The 22,138-nt window shown below is 42.7% G+C and overlaps 1 protein-coding gene across 2 annotated transcripts in view; it reads right to left on the bottom strand.

Annotated features, from left to right (window-relative positions):
- USP9X (ubiquitin specific peptidase 9 X-linked) overlaps positions 1-21,578 on the bottom strand; it is a 96,785-nt gene extending 75,207 nt beyond the window's left edge. The window contains exon 1 of one of the 2 annotated variants that reach the window (XM_063393033.1): positions 21,307-21,578. The gene's annotated coding sequence lies outside the window, so the exon portion shown is untranslated. The remainder of the gene's footprint in view (positions 1-21,306) is intronic. The other variant, XM_063393032.1, reaches the window with a different exon arrangement.
- Between the last annotated feature and the right edge of the window lie 560 nt (positions 21,579-22,138).

Raw genomic sequence — 22,138 nt, 5'->3', positions numbered from 1 at the left:
TATACCTATTTATAATTAATTTCATAATTTATAAACAAATGTAAACTGATGCAGTGACATATTGGTTTTAAGTGCACAGACAGCCCAATAGAAAAATTCAAACTGTCTGGATCAAGTTGAACTCTATGTTAGTTTTTATATACATCTCATTTCTACTATTTCTGATTCTGGATTCACACTATCCCAGAATCAACTATAGCACACTATCCCAGAATCAACAGAATATGTTCAGTTGGAAAGGCCCCACAAAGATCATACAGTCCCACTCCTGGCCTGGCACAGAAGCATCCCCACGAGTCCCACAGTGTGCCCAAGAATACTGACCAAATGTTTCTTGAGCTCTGTCAGGCTGGTGCTGTGACCACTGCCCTGGGGAGCCTGTTCCAGTGCCCAGCCACCCTCTGGGGGAAGAATCTTTTTCTAATATCCAACCTAAACCTGCCCTGACACAACTTCAGGCCATTCCCTCAGGTCCTGTCAGTGTCACCACAGAGCAGAGATCAGTGTCTGCCCCTGCTCTTCCCCTCAGGAGGAAGCTGGACCTGCAGTGAGGTCTCCCCTCAGTCTCCTCCAGGCTGAACAGACCAAGTGTCCCCAGCTGCTCCTCACAGAGCTTCCCCTCAAGGCCCTTCACCACCACTGTGGCCTCCTTTGGACATTCTCTAAGAACTTGATGTCCCTCCTACATCGTTGTGCACCAGCTTAGGGAAAGGCCACCACAGAGCAGAGGGGACAATCCCTCCCTTGCCCAGCTGGCCATGCTGTGCCTGATGCCCCTCAGGAAAGGGATGTCCCTCTGGGCTGCCAGGCACTGCTGGCTCACATTCACCTCTCCATTAACCAGGACTCCCAGGTCCTCTCTGCAGCACTGCCTTCCAGTACCTCATTCCCAAGTCTATCCTTACATCCAGGGTTGCCCTATACCAGTTACAAGCTACATTAAAAAAAATTACCACCTTTACCTAAAGCTTTGAATGGACATTTTAACACAAGGTCAAGATGGAGACAGAACCCTGTTAACGTGACAAACTGACTCCTCCACCGCTAATCAAGCAATGTATGAGGCTATGAAGCCTGAGTCAAATGAATCCCACTGACACTTGCTTTTGATGCCAACTGAGAAAATTCCTACTTGACTTGTTTTTGCCATCCTCTTGTGTCACCCTGATTCACCACCAAATCGTAAGTGAAAGCCGGTTTTTGTTCCACCTGACTCCTAGGATTTTCAGTAGCCCCAGAAAAGGACAATTACAGAGTTTTTGCCTCCATAGGGTCCCCATTCAGAAGGCATCACGCAGTGGGAGCAGCACTCCAGGAGAGCCCCTGCTGCCCACACGGAGGCAGGGCACTGTCCTCCAGGAGGGACCTCTGCTCCCCAGCCCAACCATCCAGTACAGCTGCACACCTCACCACGGTCTGCAATCTCATGCCTACATGGCAGAACAGATTAATTTTGTTTTGGGGAGAAATCAGGCACCTTTTCAATAGTCAGGGGAAAAAAAGTATGTGGGTTCCTGGATAAGTGGTAGTTAAGAAGCAAATAGGTACACAATACTCTGTTACATGTCACAGCAAACACAAAGGATGGCATCTTAGCATGCAATGATAAAGGAACAAACACAACTTCCTAATACAGTTGACTTCTAGAATGACCTTCATTTGAGTTTCTCAAAGTCTCCTCTTCAAAAGTAACTGAAATACCCCAAACATGCTGTCCTTTTCCCTGAATTAGCTACTTATAATACAGAGTCTCAGAAAAAAGCAAATCCAAGGTGCCAGATGACAGAGGCACACCTCAAAATACTTGTTGTTATTCATATGCATTACCTAATCCCTATCCAGTAAAATAGACCTATTTTTCCTTGAATTAAAGTATTCTGGTTATACACAAGTGAGGACATATGTCACAAAATCTACTTTGCCATGTGGTAACAATGAATGCCAGAGTAAGAGTCTGCTTAACATGTAACAACAGAGCTTTCTAACAACCATACAGCAATTCATTTACAGAATGATGTTCCCATGAAACAGGAGCTCACAAATGTACTTCATCACAAGTGCAAAAAGGCTTAACAGCAGCAATACAAATTTGGGGTTGAAAGGTATCATTGACTTGTTTCATATAGGATTCTAGGAATTGCCTTCTTAAAACCTTAATAAGTACTGACTCATCATAAGGATTATGATGTGATTCTAGTTTAAAAATTCTAGACTCTACCCTATTCCTTTATTTCGACCAGAATGACTTCTCAACTAGAAACACCTCCCCCAAATCTGTAACACTGACCTAATTCAGGAGTTACAATATATACACACCCCCACACATTTTCCATTTTCTTTCCTCCCTGTGCCTTGTATCTTTCAGGAAGGAGAAAATTATTTACATAATCAGAATAGAGAACTGGAGGTCACAGCATTTCGCTCATTTACACTGACATGCACTGAAAGTGAAATGCATTCAATGATTAATGCCAAACCTGTCACTAAGCTACTATTTAGTAGAGAAATATCTAACTTTCAACATTTAAAAAATACCTGATAAGCAGCAATGAGAAAATGTTATCTCACATAGCAGATATTACAAAAATAAAGTAAATACCCTTCAACACAATAAATACAAATAAATACCCTTTAAATTCCTTCTCCTCCTGAAGAAGTGAGTGTATATGAGACTTAGTCAACTGCATCAGGTTCCAACATCAGCTCAAAGCAATAAATGTCTTCATGGTACAGAACAAGACAGAATTTAAATAACTGTAATGGTTACAAACTGAAACTATTCTCATTGAAAAATAGGTTACTTCAAATCACCTTTTTTGGTGATTGTTTCTCATCATACACCTGAAATTAAGTCAATTAGCAGCATAAGTTTCTGGAACATTGAGAACATCCATGTAAACATACAAGTCTCTCAAATTCACATAGCAAAATAAAGGGGAATTGTCCTGAAACATACTTCAGTTCTTTCAGGACTCTTTAATTTCAAAACTTGGTGTTGGGACTAAGCGTAGCTAAGATACATCTACTTAACAGTATCCAACTTCACCTTGTACAAAAGGCTCCTACATGCAGCACTCACAGGAGTTTAAGCAAGCAGTAAGAGCACAGAAAGTGAACTTGTGAACTTGGAGCCCAAGAAATTCTAATCAAAACAAACGGTATTCAAGCCAAGGCTGACAACAGGATTTGGCTCTGCACACCAAGGCAACACAGCTGACACACTCAAAACATTAACTTGTTTCACAGCATCACAGAATGGTTTGGGTTGGAAGGGACTGCAGTGATCATCCATTCCAACCCCTGCCATGGACAGGACACCTTCCCCTAGACCAGGCTGCTCCTTCAATCCAGCCTGGCCTTGAACACTTCCAGGGAAGGGGCATCCACAACTTCTCTGGGCAATCTGTGCCAGTGCTTCACTACAGGAAATAATTTCTTCCTAACACGTACTCTAAACCTACTCTCAGTTTAAAGCCATTCTGCCTGTGCTATCACTACATGCTTTTGCCCCTTAACTCCCTCTCCTGCTTTCCTGTAAGCCCCCTCTCAATACTTGGAGGAGTTCTACAGTCTCCCCACAGCCTTCTCAAGGCTAAACAGCCCCAAACCTGTCAGTGTGTCTGCAGAGGAGAGGTGCTTCCACAGAGAGTAACTTCCCAAAAGACTTAAAGAAAAAAGGAAACCCTTTACATCAAAGGGCTGTCTTCCTTCAAAGCAGTAATTGCTGAAGGTCAGGCCCTGAAGGAAACTGAGCAAAAGCAAGTGTCTTTCTCCAAAAGACATTCACCTGCCAATAATTCCTGGGACATGTAACAGTCAGACAGTGCACTCCTGTTCACTTACAGCACATGATGGCTTTTCACAACGTAATGAGGACAGGCCTTCAGATCACACACTTAGTTCTGGCTATCAGAGAGAAAAAAGTTTCAGCTCCTGTTCTGAAGAGGTGTTAAGGTGTTTTGCTCATGTGTTGGGGGTTAGATTTGTTTCTTTTTTACTTATAGAATTTTTCCCCATAAGTTGCTAGGAAACTAACTACTGGGTACTTGTAAGTGCCAGACCAAAACAAAGTGGCCAAAGGAGATTGTAGCACTGGGCTACATCTTTTGGGTTTGGGTCTCTGGGAGTTTTCTCTCGGAGGGGAGAGATAACACGAGTTTTGGGGCAGTTTCTCTCTTGCTCTTGGCATCAGAGAGTGCAGTCAGGCTGCTGTTTACTGCGGGAAGAGTTCACTGTCACCACCCCATCCTGTCCTGGGAAATCTACCACCATCTGCTCGAGTGCCCAGGAACTCTGAGCTCTCCTCCTCCTGCCCTGCTGGGCCGGCCCTGTCCCGTCACTGCTTTGAGCCTTTCTGCTGCTCTGTGGCACTGCCCGGCCCTGCCAGGACATCCCTGCCATTCCAGCTACCATTGCACAGCTTCTGATCTCATCCACCAGCCTGGGATTTTCCACTGTTCCAGCTTGGTGCTCTCAGAGACCCGCAGGGGCACCGAGATCAAACTGCCCCGGCCTTTGTGAAACAAAGCCCCTCGAGGTTCCTGGTTCTGTTTATTATTAATGCTGTACTTGTTGTTGTTTGTTTGCTTTGTCATACATACCAATAAAGAACTGTTATTCCTATCCCCATACCTCTGCCTGAAAGCCCCTTTAATTTTCTAAATTAGAACAATTTGGAGGGAGGGGATTTGAATTCTCCATCTCTAGGGAGGTCCTGCCCCTCCCTAGCAGATACCTGTCTTTCAAACCCAGACATCCTGTGACAGTAAACAGAGACAAATCCAAATATACAGCACCCAGTCAAGGCCTTACACAAAACCCCACCAAATGTGAGGACAATAAACCGTGCTCCCCTCAGCGAGCTGTGGCCCTGTTGTCACGCTTTTCTGTAACTGCACATCTCAAGTTGTTATCAAAGACAAAGTGCTGAGCAAGACTGGGCCTCTCATCCTGCACAACCATTCCTTCACTCAGGAGTTTCCACTGGGAGTTCCACTGGTTCAACTGATATCGAAATACATCCTCAAGGATATTCAGTGTATCTGGGTGACAGAAGGAAAAGGGACATAGATGTACAGCCCCTAAAATTCTATTATTTAAATTACTGGTGTAAACATTTCCTAGCAATGAAGAAACTACATTCAAGGCACTGGTAAGTAGGTAAACAATATGGGGTTTTATGGTGGGAGACGAAAATTTTAGTTGTGGCAGTAAAAAACCCAGACTTTTCAAGAACAGAATCCAGCAAATATAAAAACCACTGGTAAATGCACACACTGGAACCTCAGAAAAGCAAACTTACTAAGTGACTTCTATCTAGTAAATGCAAAAATCTATTTTAAAATGCTTAGATGTTTTGAACCATGTCTTTCACTTACTATAAAGCCCTTTTCTTGAATTTCCAATGAACATGCAAAGAAGTTGGAAAGACTTCCTTTTACCTTGTATTAAGAGAACAAGCTACAGCAGGAAATACCTTCAAAACTAAACCAACAAAAAATATCAAAGAACTTCAGTATATAATTTGTTTCATCAGACCAAATTCATATTGTTAAGTTATATTTTTTTCCAATTAGGCTATGGTTTATTTATGCACAAAGCTATACCCAAAAAACATGTACTTGGCAATAGAGTCAATTAGGATTGAGTTGATACATCAGGTCCAACTGCAAACCCAGTCCTTTTTGGGCAGCCATAGAATGGCTCAGGCAAGAACAAGGAATACACTCACTGTTGGTAATCTTTCATCTATGGAGTAATTGTTATTGTATCATTATATCTATCATTACTTCAAGAAAATAGTATGTCTAAAGTTTGCACTGCAACAGATTAAATGCTCTTGGTCCCTTATTCTGATTCTTAAATCCACAGTTTGGTCCTGGACTCACTCAATTCAAAAATGGATGTGACAGCTACACCTCTGCAAGCTATGGAGCAAAGCTCACCATCCACTACACTTGAGCACAAAACAGTCCAAGTGCTCTGGGAATGCATTCAGCATCCTCCCTTTGCACTTGGTAGAAAAAACACTTTCTCTGAAGATGTTACTCTTCATCATTTGTGCTTTAGGAATTACGTTTAAAGATGGTTTCTCTGTATGTACATTACTTTTAATTGAAAGTGTATCTATGTATAGGTAGTAGTGGTACCAGCATCTTTTCTTAGCTCTGTGTGCTAACTGAAGCAGTCAAACGTTTTCTTGCACCACAAGCTAAAATACCTGCAAAAACCACATTTTAGATGCACTGGTTCTGTTCTTGAAGTCCACAGCTTAAAAGCTTCTAGCTCAAATAATGCCTTATTGGATTTATAATTTGCAGCTTCAGAACCAAGGAGGAGAGACCATGCCATGTGTAGGAAATGCTGTACCTCTTCTCAAAAGCTGGAGGAAAAGGCAGGTTCTCCTGCTCTTCCTGATTTTGTTTTGTGTGCTTGATTGGCAGTTCTGATTTTTTTAAAAGGCAAGTGCCAGTTAAAAGTACAGTTTGTGTAGTTCTTGTCTGCCAATTTCTCAGCTCCTTTTCTTCTTTGATAAGCCCAAAAGTCAAAGAGAACAGCAACAGCAATCTTAAAAGACATCTTTATTCCCTAACTGCAAGGGAGTAGATAAATAGTTGCAAACCCCAGAACAGCCAGGCTACCTTGGCAATGGATGGTCTCTCACATTCTCTAATGGACTCAGATATTTGACTCTTCCCACTGCACTCTCATCTCACGGGGGCAGTAAACTGGTGTGGGGGGAGAACTTTTTGGCTACTTTCTTTTTTTCTAGATGTAAAAGGCTGTAATTCACAAGTTTCTTATCAGTTCTGTGACCAAAATTACACATTTATATTAAAAAGACAGTGCTTAGATTTATTCTTTCTACAAACATAAAATTGTGGTGTGCACAGGCAGTTGCTTTTGTAAAATAACCGTGCTTTTTGTCATGTTCACCAGTATATACAAAGTTTTCTGTATGTGCTCTTTTCCAGGTAAATGACCTGGCACTTGGCTGTGTTAGTGCACATTTTATTGTGCCAAGCTTACCAGATAACTCACATTACTCTGTGATGTTCTCACTGTTTGTCACCCCATTCATTTGGGTGCCACGTGCAAGATTTATTAGTAATTTTATGGTTTTATCTGTGCAATTGGTAATATATTAACAGTATGAAATTGTTAGTGAAGGGTTGAATTGCCAGGTGAAGGGTTTGGCTAGGAAATGTGTTCCTGTTTGTTACAATCATGTTAATAACTGGTTTCACTCAGTAAAGGTTCATTTTTTTTAAACTCTGTTTTTTTCTCTGTAAATTTAATCAGACAAGCGTGTTACAATGCAGTACACAAATTCAGGTAGTCTCTAACATCTTTTGGTTCTCCTCCTCTGCTCTGTTCTGCTGAAACCCCACTGGAGAGTGCTGTGTCCAGTTCTGGTGTCCCCAATATTAGGACATGGAACTGTTGGAGCAAGTCCAGAGGAGACCACAAGAAGTTGGTGAGAGCAGTAGAGCATCTCCCTAATAAAGACAGGCTGAGAAAGTTGGGGCAGGTCAGCCTGGAGAAGAGCAGGTTGAGTGGAGATCTCACAGCAACTTTCCAGTATCTGAAGGGTGTCTACAGGGAAAGTGGAGAGCAACTCCTCATCAGGAATGGCAGTGACAGGAAAAGGACTAATGGGCACAAAATTAAAGAGGGGAAATTTAGTTTAAGTATTAGAAAGAAATTTTTTAGTTCAGGGATAGTGAGACACTGGAACATGCTGCCCAGGGAGGTTGTGGATGCTCAACCCTGGCAGTGTTCAAGGCTCCTTTCTTCTTCCATCATCAAATGCTTGGACCTTTAACTTGGTAAAAACATTGAGGTTTGTATCAAATACTGTGAGGGTAGTGAAGCCAGTGCACACCCCAAACTTCAGCTCTGCAATTTATGCAGGAAAGTTTTATTGTTACTTTAGGTTGCTTAGGTTCTATAATGTCTCTCTAAGTCAGGTCCTACAGTTAACTAGAGAAGAACATGGGTCTTGTAAATTCCAAAAGACACCCACAGAATATCTCACTTCTTTTATGAGAGGGGCTCAAACCCTTCATAATTGTTAAAAACGTTTGTACCCTCGCTCTAGCAGAGGACAAACAGAAGATAAACCTCTGAAACTTCCTTGGATGTTGTTTTCTTCTTTCACTGAAGAGCTCACAGAGAAAGCTCAGATTTTTTAAACACAACTTCGTAGGCAGGATTGATGAAGCTAAAATGATGAGATATCTACTTCCTCCTCCAATTACAGGAATATTTAAGAATAGAATTATTTTGTTCATCCACATGGGACCTCCAATGATCATCTAGTCCAAATGCCTCAGGATTACAGATAATACTAACTGTAGACAAAAATAAAAAAAGTTAATTAGAAAAGTTTCAATCAAAACACTCCCTTTGAAGTACCAGAGCCATTTAATACTGTTCACAACTCCAATTCTTCCTCCAGAACAGAGTAAAAAAAGAAAATAACCTTTTGACACTCCATTTTGGAAGATTGTGCCAAACCATACCAAGGACCAAATCCTCACTCATGTCCAGTGCCATCCCTAGCCTTGGTTTCTTCCCGAGACACATGAACACATTGTGGATTCTGTAACTTCTGGTGAGATTCATGCATTTTACCAGGCCACTGCCAAGTGGTGAATGGCTTTTGCTACCTTCATTCTTTCCCAAGTATCTGAGGCGAAGGATAGTGGCATCTTGCAGATTTGTCCCACTTGCAGCTTTAAAACATAGCCTTATTTATAGTATACATACTGCACTTAAGGCTTTGCAAAACTCAGGACTACAAATATTTGAAATGTTGGTTAAAGTCATTCAGCCAGTAAATTAGGGGTATTATTACAATGTTACTTGGACATGTTACTTGTGCACTATTTCTTAAACCCTGCTTATGCACAGCACCAGATGTGTCACCATGGTGTGCTAATACTGCAATTGGACTGAAAAGATTCCGGTAGAAAGTCGAGTTTAAAACTGACCTGCAAAAATCAGCTCAGCCTCTCTGTCTCCTTTTATGTTCCCTATGGAAAACGTAATGGCTTCTCTAAACTATGTCAAACATTGTACTAAAGAAAATTAATTAATCAGTAGTAGTCTATATGTCTAATGTTCTGTGACATTATCAACACATGATGGAAATTTTCACACAAAGTATAAAATCAACACAACTTACTGCTTGGTTAATTGTAAATAATTAAAGCATAATACAGCACCTAACACAGGTATTAAGCTGGAAGCAGATTGCACTCTTAAATCATGACAAAAATAACTTTGCGAAACACCTAGATATTTTTAAATGCTTTAAATTCAAATATCTAACCATTCCTGTTACTGTACTAGCTTTAATGTCCCTTTTTTTTAACTCTGCTTTTCATGTAATGTTTAATCAGCACAAACTAAGCACAAGAACTCAAACTCTACCATCATCACTGTCAAGTGTAATTCAAATATCTCTAATACAGAAGTGACACCAGCATTAAAATTCATCTTTCAATAAGCTTCTTCACAACTGTTTCACAAACTTGGCCAAACTTCCAATCAGTTTCAATGTACCAACTGCCTACTCAGCCTGGTGATTTCTGTACTGTTCCATGCCAGATAACTGCAAGTAAACATTTTGACATTTTCTGCTGCCTTACAACCATTTCAGTCAGAAGATACTCTGCCTGAAAAATCAACCTTGCACAAGCTCCCTAGAGGTGTTACAAGATGATAGCTCATGTCTTTTAATATTGTCTGCCTGAAACGTGCTCCGTTCCAACCAAACTCACACAAGCCCATCTTCCTCGGCAGACTGAATGCTCCAGAAATCCCTGAGAACTATCTACCTGCTCCAGAGAACATGTGTAACAACTCCCCTTAAAAATCTTGGCCTCTCTATAAGAAAGTAAAAAGAGGCAACAGAACAGCAGTTTTGTCTTCTGTCTTCATGTTCCTTATGCCAACACAATGCAGGCTCTAGTTTGATATAAATGCAAAAGGATAAATAGCAGACGAGGTTGGAAAGGAACAAGAAGCCCCAGAAAGCACGCAAAGAACAAAGCAGGGTGGGAAACAGGAGAATGACTTCCACTGTTCACTCCCTCCAGAACCAAGGAGTGACACCACTGTCCCAGAAACACAGTATTCCTGCATGCATAAAGCCTGTTAAAAAGCATGTCATAACCCTCTTTACTGAGAAATGCAGGAGAAAACAACTATGATCACATCCTAAGGACTGAGGATGGGTTTAAGAATTCTGTTGCAGCTAGCTGAAAATGAGAAAGTCATTCAAAAATCCCACAACCCATCACACACAAAATAAAAAAATCCGTAACACGCACTACTGCTATAATCCCATAAACTGCCAAGCCCATAAACCCCCCTTCTACAGAGCCCTCCCTTCAGTCACAAAGATCCCACTTCTGAGCTGGGCCTACCAACAGGCCAGGAGAGACAAGGGGAACACTGGAGCTGCTCTTCTCAGGGACAGTGCTTAAAGCAGCACCACCTGAGTGACAGAACTCTAATAAGGTGGCTTTGCCACCACAGTGTGTGCGTGGATCTGTTCTGCGTCTATTGTTGGAATCTCAGTGTGAAACAGCAATCCCATCTCCCAGTATGAGTATTATATCCTGATAAATTTTAGAAAATAAGTCCCATTATATTTTTGCATGTGGACAAGCCTCAGCTCAGTGTAAAGCCACTCAGTTGGTTTGAAATTAGGGAGGTGTCCATTGTGACAAGAAGGGAAGGAGGGCGATCCTGCTGGCTTCCATCCCAACCACTTTTTCAGCACTATGGAATTAGCCCTTGCATCACCACATCACCAGCCAGATCAAGAAGCCAGTCTGGCTGAAAGGTTAACTGCAGGATAGGAATAAAATCATTTTCATTTTCACTGTATTATATGCCATACGAACACTAACAATGGCAGGAGAAACAGGAAGAACACATAACCATGAACAGAACCAACTCCTTCAGCACCAATGCAAATCTCTTATGAAAATACACCCTGAAAGAAGAGGGAAAGTGAAGAAAACTGAATACAGATCATTACAATTAGCACATATTTAACTAATATATAACCACAGTTCACGTACATTATAGTACAAATGAGTCTTTACAACACAGAGAAGTCATAAAGACCAAAATTCTTCCCAAGCATAATGGATATCACAGGAAAATACACACAGAAAAAGCTGCTTAGCAGATGATAAATGCCAGGAATGTCAGTCCACCAACAGCACAAGTTCAGTCATGAAAGAAATATTAAGCAGCCACAGCAAATAATGCCAAGTGTAGAGTGTCTGAGAAGGTGAAGGCAACAAACTGTCCTGGAAATTATTATAAAGCCAGTGGAATACTCAGCAGATCGCAATGAGTCAGGAAAATTAGTTGGCAGTAATACCTTGAATAATCTCACTACAAGCAGACAACTTAATGATGAAGCTACAGCAAGTAACACGGAATTTGTAAAACACAGAAGGTGACAAAAATTTTACTTCTGATGACAAAAAAAAAAAAAAGCCAGAGTTATGAAACTGTAAACAAAGCTCTACAATTCAAACATTACCTGGAAACTCAGGTTAAAAAAAAAAGGGAACTAGAGATGACAGAGCATGAGTAGCTGAGTACAACAGCTACATCCACTGTGACAGTCAACATCTTACGACTTTTTCACAGGTTTTCATTTAACAAAATTTTATGTCTGCATGAGAGACAGACACAACATGCTGTCTGTATTTGCCAAAGGCTCAATTTGTCATTTTGCTCCTACCTAATTGGAATTTTCAGAGTAATCTGGTTTCCACTGTAATTTCATTTCCATCAAACTAAGTCTCCTGGGTAAACAGTAATCAGCTGAGACACAAGGAAGAAAAACTGTCCATACCTTCTTTGTCACAGAAGTTTAATGATGTTTAATAGGAAAGAAACAGAACTTCAGAAATCAAAAGGAAATCTCTGGCTTATAAGGCAGCTACATAAAATTCCCCAAAGTTAATTCTGTGTCTTGTTCAAAAACATTGCTGAAGAACACACCAGCCTCTTCAGATTAATCTTTTTGTCCTCCTCTCATTCTTCTGGGCATTAAGAGAAAGAGAAAACTGAGAAAGAGGAGGTACGACAGCAACTTAAGCCAACAAAACTGTGTAACACCTGAATATCTAACAAAAATCCACAGAAAAGTTATGACAGGAGGTAGGTTTGAAGTTTACAGCCTCTGTGTCTCAGCTCCTCATCACACACAAAGACAACACAAGCTTTTTGATTAATATTTGGGTAACAAACAGGAAGAGAATGGAAAGAACCTAAAGAACCTATTAAGCTTATTAACAAGAGGAATAATTCTACTCAGTCTTTGGACTGATGTCACACATGCATTTACAGAAAGAATTTCACATTTAAAATACTGAATGACAATTCAATTCCATCTGACTGAATGAATCAAGAGACTTAACTCCAATTGGAGGAGTTCCGAATTAAGGGGGGTGGGGAAAACACTGATTTAAGGACAAGCTTCAACTCTTATTTCTCCATTTTCCATGTTTATGGAAAAATAGAGGAACCTGAAGTTCAAGGCCAAGCGCAAGGTCCCACATAAGGGTCAGAGCAATCCCAAACACAAGCACAGGCCAGGAGAAGGATGGAATGAAAGCAGCTTTGAGGAGAAGGACTTGGGGGTGCTGGGGGACAAGAAGCACACGACCCAGGCAATGAGCACTCAGCCCAGAAAGCCAAACGTGTCCTGGGCTGCAGTCAAAGCTGTGCGGGCAGCAGGGTGAAGGAGGGGAGTTTGTTCCCTCCTCTGCTCTGGTGACACCCACCCACAGTGCTGTGTCAAGCCCTGGGGACACCAGCACAAGACATGGACCTGCTGGAGCGGATCCAGAGGATATCAGGAAAGAGGGCCAGAGCAACTCTGCCATAAAGACAGGCTGAGAGAGCTGGGGCTGTTCAGCTTGGAGAAAAGAAGGTTCTGGGGAAACCTTAGAGCACTTTCCAGTTCATGCAGGGGACTGAGGAAAAAGCAGAGAGGGACTTCTGACAAGGGCATGCAGAGACAGGACAAGGGAAAATGGCTTTAAGCTGGAAGAGGGTAGGTTTAGACGAGGGGCTAGGAAGAAAACCTTTCCTGTGAAGGTGGTGAGGCACTCAAACAAACTGCCCAGAGTTGTGGATGTGACATGGCTGGAAGTGTTCAAGGCCAAGCTGGATCACAGGGTACCATCCCCCTAACTAGTTCTTAAATACTTATAGAATGCTTATACAGACCATGATTAGTAAGTTTTTGCCCAGGCTCTTTGCATCATTTGTTTTTCACCACACACAATTTTAAGTAATTTCACTGAGCCATCTGACAATTTGACTAAAAGATTAATAATGTGTGCATTTTAAAAAATAATCTTTTAGTTTTGTTGAGAAATTCACTCTGAAATACAAAAATCCCATGTCCTGAAATAATATGAAGAAATCAAACTTTTCACTTCCATTTGTCAAGAATCTGTGCAGGAACAAATCACCTCAAACATCAACCTTACATTTACAAATGCAGCAAGGCACAGAAAAAACTCAACTGATTCTATGCACCCTGTGACCAGCAGTTGTCTGAAATGCAGACATTTATTCACAGCTAGAAAGTGTCTCCAAAGGATACACCCAGTATCACCAATTCTGGGAAACAGAACATTTGCTATTCAGTAGAGACAAGACAACTCTCCTTGAAAGCAGATTACTAACACCTGACCAAACAGGCAAATAGGAGCAAACTACAAAGATTTTAACAACATTTTCTTATTAAGAGAAAATCATCACAAAAATTGTGAAAGTATCTTAAGAGAAAGCAAACACTTTGGCAGGCTATGTAAGAAGCAAAGTTTTTTATATCTACAGAAATGTATCACTAAAGCAACTTCTTCACAATTCCTGTCAAAGGAAAAATCCTTGCAACTGAATGTCAGCATAGTTGTTCAGGCTTCTCCCCCTCCTCTCCATTGCTGGAACGAAGCTCTAAGACAAGAACTTAAATTGATGAAACACATTAGAGAAACTGAATATGTCAAATATACGGAATAAAGAATTCTAGTGGACAACTGCAATTTAGAACTTAAGTGGCATGCAGTGATACACTCACATTTAAAGCAAATTTTGCTGTTAGACTAACTGAAAGTAGAAGTAAAGGGTTACTCTTTCTTTTAAGCATAAACTACTACCTATTTATTGCATTTTCACATCTGCAGTGACTCATCAACACTGCCAAATCCCCGGGCTGTATTTCAGGTGTAGCACAGTGTAAGCACATACTTGAAAGCACAAAGCAGGAGAGATTTTGATCCTCTGCTCTCACCTGTTGAGTTACTCCCTGCTGGCCTATATAATGCCCATAACCTGCAAACACCTCAGCCTTTGGGGGGATACTTGCACTTGGGTAAATGTGACACAAACGATACACTGAGTATCAGTACAATGTTAACTTCAGAAAAAGATGAACTTCTGAGGTACCATCTAAGGATCAACCAGCACAGTGCAGTGGAACCTCCAAATCAAACTCTGATATTGGCTCTTACCTGCCAGCAATGAAACTAAACTAACCACTATCCTCCTCCAGCTATCTCCAGGCAACATATCCTGAGTTCTACTGGTCCTAAATATTCATACCATTATCAGGAAAGTGACAGAAAATAAAAGGAACATTCATGACAGGATGAATTACCAAACCCTCCTTCATCTAGTCAAAAATCTCAGAATGGTGCAGATAAGTGGAAAATTCCAGTCATACACCCGCTAATCAGGGGATGGGATTAATTGAAGTTTTTTTCCTATACCTTAGCTTACAGCAAGGTTTCACTACCACTGAACTCACTGATCATCTCACTGAGCATCACTCAACTGATGGTTGCTGCATCCATTCAAAAGCAACAACAAAAAACCAACCTCCTTTTTCCAATCCTATACATGGAAGGAAAGAAAAAAACTATGGCTTCCCAAATGGCACAAAGGGAATTCATGTTTTCAGCTACAGCTTCACTAAACTTGTAATAAACTCAGCCACAGCAACCTGGCTGAACTGCTCTAAGAACACAAACTGTAAGAATTTTCAGGTTGTGTTCCTGCTTAATTACCAAAACTATCACAAAGACATTCATACACATCAGGAGAACTGTCAAGCACGTCAGAAATCTGACATTACCACCTCACCTAAGGATAAAAGTCCGTACATCACCCTAGAAAAAGTCCCATTGCATCAGTGTGTGCACACGTGTCTATCTAAACACCACTACAGGCATTCAAGGAAAAGCTTGGGATTTGAAGGTCCCACTGTGTTAACAAAACCCTGTCTGAAAGATAGGTCAAGACATAGGAGAGCTGTGCAAAACTGGAACCTGACACTGTAGAACCAGCCACCTGAGTTATATCTTCAAGCTCCAGAGGATTTATGCCACAATTTAAGATTTAAAAAAAGGAAATCTTCACAACTAAAGGATTCAGGAAAACATACTAAAAGAAAACATTAGAAATTATCAAACAGTTAACATTCTATTTCTAAATCAGAAATCTAAAAAGTTTAAAATATAGTTTAAATTATAGTTTAAGGTTTTAGTTTATCAAAATTTTAGTATTTCACCAACCTATTCACTTAAAAAATAACTTAAACAGATACATCTTTCCCGTTTAACTTTGAAATTCATGGACTTGTCTAGTTGAAATTTACTGAAAAACACACTGAAGTACTCTACTGCTAGAACAACAGAAAAATATAAACCATAAACAACTCAAGGCTCATTTACCCAGATGCCAGTGTTTTGATAACAATATTCATTCCTATCTTATATTTAAAAAGAGACTTTTCTTCTGCTCGCTGTCAAATTTATTTCTGGACAAATGGAAGTCCCACCCACAGCCAGCACAGGCCTGTCCCCACTACCCCACACCACAGAGGGACAGTCCCACACTCAGCAGGGACACTGCTCCAACCAAAAAAGCCTCTCTGGTAACAGAGGTCATAACTGACAGCACTGATTGTTCTTACTGAACACATTTCTGAGCAATCTTTTATTCCTTCTTTCATCATTTCATGTTGTTACAGCTAAGAGCACCCTAACATAAAACCAAACCTTTTCCTCTTCCCCACCTAGTCCTGCTGAAGCTTGAGGAAAGGATAAGCAGCAATTAAATTTCTTAAGGACTGAACCCTACGGAATTTGGAAGGTGCATTTTTCTGCCATTCCATGTTGCCATTCAACTGTTACAAAAAAGTGCTACTTGTCTTAAAGGCTCTCCTAGGGACAATTTTCTGTTACTTCAGTTTTGGGTATCTTACATGAAAGCTTAATGAAAAGACAGCCCTGAAATTCCCTCCACATATTTTTCATTACTTTGAAGCAGTCATTTGAACACTTCTGTTAAAAAAAGAAGTCATTTGTAACAGAGAGGATATGAGGAAACTCATGCAATAAGGACGTCTTGCCTTCAAAACAGTCTTGAATCGCAGCTTAAAAATGGAATTTGGAAATAAAGCACATCTCTAAGGAATGATGCAATGTGGAATTCCCCTCTTCTGAGTAAATCCGCAGCTAAATGCTAAGCAACAAACAGCAGGATTTGCTGAAATGTCCATGCAAAGATCTAAATGCAAGAAAATCATATTTTTCTGTTTGCAGTTACATGTGTAAGGACAACTAAGTCACTAAACAGAGTTACATAGGGGTAAGCAGATCAAGGATGCTACAAATAAAAGCTCCCCACAGTAACATTCCTAATAGTTATCCATTACTTCCAAGGCATCTTCAATCTGAATTCATGAAAAAGAGTTGATAATACCAGCATTCAAAATACACCTAGATGTTAAATCTACATCCCATGGATCTCTTTCAGGGCTGTACTGACACAAAGTTAACCAAAAGCAAGTAATTCTCAGTCAACAGTAACTAATCCTTTAAGACAATCAGCAACGTTCTGTTAAACAGCAAGCTTGGGAACACACCTATATCCCAGAGGTTTTTATTTTCCAGAGCTATAATTTTTATTTGAAAACACGTCAACAACTCACAACCAAAAAGCCTTAATAATAAGCAGACTGAAACAACTCTCAAAATAAGAGTAATTAATGGCATATATAAAACAAAGCAAATATTAGAAAATTCACACCAGAAAATGCAGAAGAAACTGGTTGTGGTGTTAAGCTGTCTCAAGAAAACAAAAATAAAAACCAAAAGAGAATCAAAACCATTTAATATTAAGTCACAATTGGCTACTTTAAGACTTTATTTACTTTCTTCCTATCCTCTACAGTGAGGACAGTTATTAACAGCTCTCCTGCAATATTCCCAACACCCCATTTTAAATTACTTTACCAACCCAGACCTACAGAATGTGCTCAATGCACCGATGGGCTCAGGTGGGCACTGCAATGTATCAGAAAGGCAGCAGGTGACATTTTGGGGGTGCAAGGTAATGACAGAACAACTTTCTGCTCTATCTATCTACTGAAGACTAAACAAAATACTGAAATCCCCAAGTGCAGAGGAAACCTCTGTTAACCATAGTCTCAAGCCATGTTCTAGCCTTAAGCATAGGAGAACCAGCCAACACAACATAACTGTTCTAAAAAGGGAACTCATAATGAATTACGGTTTCATAATAAGAGTGTGAGAACTTTCAGATGTTCCTACATTAGTAAGAGAACAAAAAACTAGATTTAACACATGGAAAAAAGTCACTGTGTTTTTCTAACACAGAATCTCAAGTAGTTCAAAATTCCCAGATAGAAAAATTCAAGTCTCACTGCATGTGCTAATAGCAGACCTTCCTTGCCTCCTTCGCCTCTGCTACGGAATATCAGAACAACGCTCAGTTATGTTCAAAAATAAAAGCAATGTTGTGTATTTACAGATCACAGATAACGTGTGATATGAGGAATCTACAGAAACAACACATAATGCCGCCAGCTTTGCAAAAGACAAGGGCTACAGTGAATGACAGACATCACCAAGCTGTGTTCCCAAAACATGCCCTGAAGTACAGCTTTAAACTTCGAATTCTGATTTTAAACAGAGGTGATATGGAGAACAAAACTGGGTGCAGCTACACAGAGGTTGAAGAGGAGATACACTCACATATGAAAAACTGAAGTTACCTGCACAGGAGAAACCACGAGCACGTGTTCAGATTACTGTTAATGCTCACACCCAGCAAACAACTCTCTACAGCACACAAAAGCCTCCACATTTACAACTTTGCAAATGAACACAAAATCCAGCATCGTTTCTTACATCTTCACACTGGTCTCTGCAAGTGCTGGATAAGCAAGGCTCTTGTGATTATAAGAGAAAGAATTAAGTAATTACTACAGTTTCAAGGGTTTAGCAGCGTTTGGATTGTCTTTAAAAAAATAAAATCATGCTTTAAGTTAAAAACAGTAAAGGACACCTGTGATTTCTTTACTTCGCATATGAAGCTATCATGACCTGGATGTTTTCAAAATACATCTATTTTTGATCTCTTAGAATAGATAAAACAGTATTTATTTTTTAAAGAAGCAAGTAAATACACATACAGACACACATATATATTTATATACACATATAGAGATATATCTCTACACTCAGAGTACCACCTAACAAAAAAGTACTTTCCATCCAAATATCTGAAATAAGTTCAGCACTTGTCTAAACTACAGCAAGAAGGGAAGAAATACTTTCCATGGAATTTAATATATTTTCAATATGCACCTGACAGAAACAGGACTTCAAAGCCATTTAAAAATAAATTGTTCAAACTAATAAATAAATTAATTCCTATCCATTCTTACCCAAGGCTGTATTCATACTGGAAGGTCCTAAACTAATTTTAATTTCAAACATAAGATGTTTTGGAACAAAGGCATTACAGGTACCTTTATTTTCTCAGAAGTCCATTTATTTTTGCAAAATAGACACTAATCACTATTTTAGTTTATTTTAAGTCTCTCATCTACGAATTTCAGCATATTAATAAAATGCATAAAACTGAAAGTGTGCCTTTAGAACACAGAGTAGTTGCACTGGTCTGTTTCTGAGTACAAAGGCACCACAATGTGGGGAATAAAACGTTTATGTAAGGGTGACAGTGTTCCACAGAGACAGCAAACAGTTTTGCTACCACTATCTTTATTGATTACCACCTCCAGATGTAGACTCCCTGTCAATTCCAGGGGCAGAGAAATTGCCACAAAGGCAAATTCTGCAAGATGTGAAGCAGCAGCCAGGCAAGATTAAGACAGAAGCTTCCCAGAAGAAACAGCCTGAAGACAAACTACACAAAAGAAAAGTACAAGACCCACTGGAGAGGGAAAGGTTACTATGATACAATCTTACATTTATTTTGGTTAATTCCTTCCCCATAAACATGCTGATAATTTGACTTTCTTCCACTGCAGCTTTATGATTATGTTTTGGGGTTTTGTATACAGCTATCATTAAGCATCACTGTTGTCTGGGGTATTGCAACAGAATAATCAATCCATGTATTCCATATGCCTCCCTGAAATTCTTGGTATCAGCTACTGTAGTTTGTTGGTTCAAAGAATAAACATTACTTCAAGAATAAAAAGCATTCTTTTAGAAAACAAAACGAAAAAAGCCCAAGCAAACAAACTCCCTCATGTATGATTTGGATTTTGCTAAAATAAATATGCAACTTGATCAGCAACATTTTTGGTGGGGAGGTCGGACAATTTCTCAAAATATGAAAAAAAAAAAAAGAAAATCCCAAGTACAATATGAATAATAAAGTGAGCTGCCTACAGCTTTCAGTCACCCCTAAATCTTTCTTACTAGGGACACTGTTTCTATTCCAAAATCAATTAAGGTCAATCCCCCAAACACCCATCAATAGGCCCCTCCTAAATGTAACAATTTTACCACCTATTTGTCAGGCATCTGAGAAGCTGCTGAAAAACACAGGTTCCGTGGTCTGTCACAGCAAGTGTTGCCACAAGTATACCGAAGAATGCATAACAGTATCTCAATTCAACAACTTTTGATAAAAAGACAGGCCCCAGTTGGGCAAGTAGGTCAGCAAAAGCAGGCCTAGTGCTGGCTCTGAGCCTGCCACTCCAGAGGGTCTCTGGGCTCTACAAACCTCCAGCGACACGAACACAACTGCAGAACTGCGAATATAAACCGAGTTGTACAGATAACATGGAAACAGCTGAGACAGACACAACATGTCTGCAGAGAGCCTGGGACTCCTTTGAACATTTAATTAGAACAATTCTTTTCTGAAAGGTTTGTTTTTCCCCTGTGCAGTTGCGAGCTACTGCAAATCTTCAAAATACCTAGCTGGACTTGTGAAGGAGCAAGCTGAAAATGAAATATGGCATCTTAAAAACTACCCCAACATTTCTGGATGCCTCTACAAGAAACCACTCAAGAACAAAACAAGTAATTTTCAAAAGCTCTTCCCACTGTATACAAACAAAGCTGCACAAAGCGGGGCGGCACAGGTTAACACAGTGGTAACCAACACACAAAAACCCCAATAACTCATCCGACTGGTGAAATCCCGTTTTCTGGAGGACAATAACAGAGAGTATCTGCGGCCAAACTACCAGCAACTACCCCTGCCGCACACGTCGGGCAAGGGAAGAGGGCTGTCCTGCCTACAATAAATCGCTACAGACAAGCCCTCAGACACAACTCCGAGGAGAAGCGGCGCGGTGAGCTGCAAGAATCAGATGAAAAAGCCACGAACGCTTTTCGTACATGGAAGCCGGGGCGCTGGAAGCCGAGGCCAGAGGAGTGGCCTACGTGTTAACAGTGTTTACAGCGGGCGTGAACGAGCTGGGGCTGGTGGATTTCATTGAGCCCGACGGGAAAGCGCCTCGGCAGGGCCTGATTTCCAGGCGTCGCCCGGGCCTACGCGGCCCCAATCACTCCACCTCAGTAATGGCGTTCGGGGCGAAGGGAAGCGAGAACCAGGGGGAGGAGATGCCGGTGCAGCGCTGCAGGGACGCGCCGGGCCCTCCTCACCGCGGGGGCCCGGCCGGAGGGGCCCGGCGGGGCGGTCAGAGCCCCCGAGGGCGCCGGGCGCTCCCCCCCGCCGGCAGCCGGGGATGAGGAGCCGTCAGCCATTTTCCCTCGCCCTCCCAAACACGGCGGTGCGGGGCCGACACGCCGGGGCTCCGAGGGAGGCGCTGCCGCCGCCTCACGCCCCGCGGGTCCCGGAGAGCTCCGTCCTCCCCCCCGGCCGCGCCCCGGCCCGCGGAGCCCCATCCCCGGGGAGCGCAAACAGCTGCCCGGCCCCGCCCGGGCACCGCTCCGCACTCACCCGCGCACCGCTTCCCCTCGTCCCGCGGCGGCTGCTGCGGCGGCCCGGAGCCCTCCTGGGCGCTGCCTCATGCCCGGCGGCCGGCGGGGCACGGTCTCATGCCAGGCCGCGGCTCTGAGGGGGCGGCTCCGCTTGCCCCGGTTCCCACTCGGTTGCGCTGCGGCGGGAAGCGGGAGGGCAAATCCGGCGCCGCTGCCCGCGCTCCGGGTGCCGGCCCTGAGCGCTTCTCTCTCTCTGGGGCGTTTTTCCTGCGTCACCAGCTGCTGCCCGGCGGCGGCGGCGGCGGCCCTGCCTGGGCTCGGGCTGGGGCTGGGCCGGGGCCTGCGCGTTCCGCTCCGCCCCGTCCGGGCACCGGGCGCACGCGGGGGGGTGGGCGGACGCGCGCCCGGGGCTCGGCCGGGCGGGGGTGGCGGGGCCGGGCCGGGCAGCGGCAGCTCCGCGCTCGGGGCTCAGCGGTGCGGGGCAGGCAGCGCGGAGGGAGGCGGCGGCGGCGGCTCCTCGCGCTCCCGGCGGCGGCGGCGCAGCCGCGTCTGGCGGGGCCCCGTGGGCAAGATGGCGGCGCCGGCAGCGCCTTCCGCACCCGGCCCAGCGCGGCGGCGGTTCGGCCACCCGAGCGCGGCGGTGACGCGCCGCCCGTGGGCCCGCCCGGGGCTGCCGCTCACGGCCGGCCCCTCCGTGTGTCCGTGTGCGGGGCGGGGGCGGCGGTGAGGGGACGGATGAGGACTGTGGGGGACACACGGTGTGTACGCGGCCGGCGGCGCGCGGGCGCGCGCGGGGCCTGCTCCGCGTCGGTTGGGCGCGCGCGCGCTCTCCATTGTGGCCCGCGCCGCCG

The sequence above is a fragment of the Prinia subflava genome, chromosome 3 (assembly GCF_021018805.1).
Source record: "Prinia subflava isolate CZ2003 ecotype Zambia chromosome 3, Cam_Psub_1.2, whole genome shotgun sequence".
In the NCBI taxonomy this organism is placed as follows: domain Eukaryota; kingdom Metazoa; phylum Chordata; class Aves; order Passeriformes; family Cisticolidae; genus Prinia; species Prinia subflava.
Note: the sequence above shows the minus strand (reverse complement) of the source record. Positions and strands in the feature narration are given on the sequence as shown.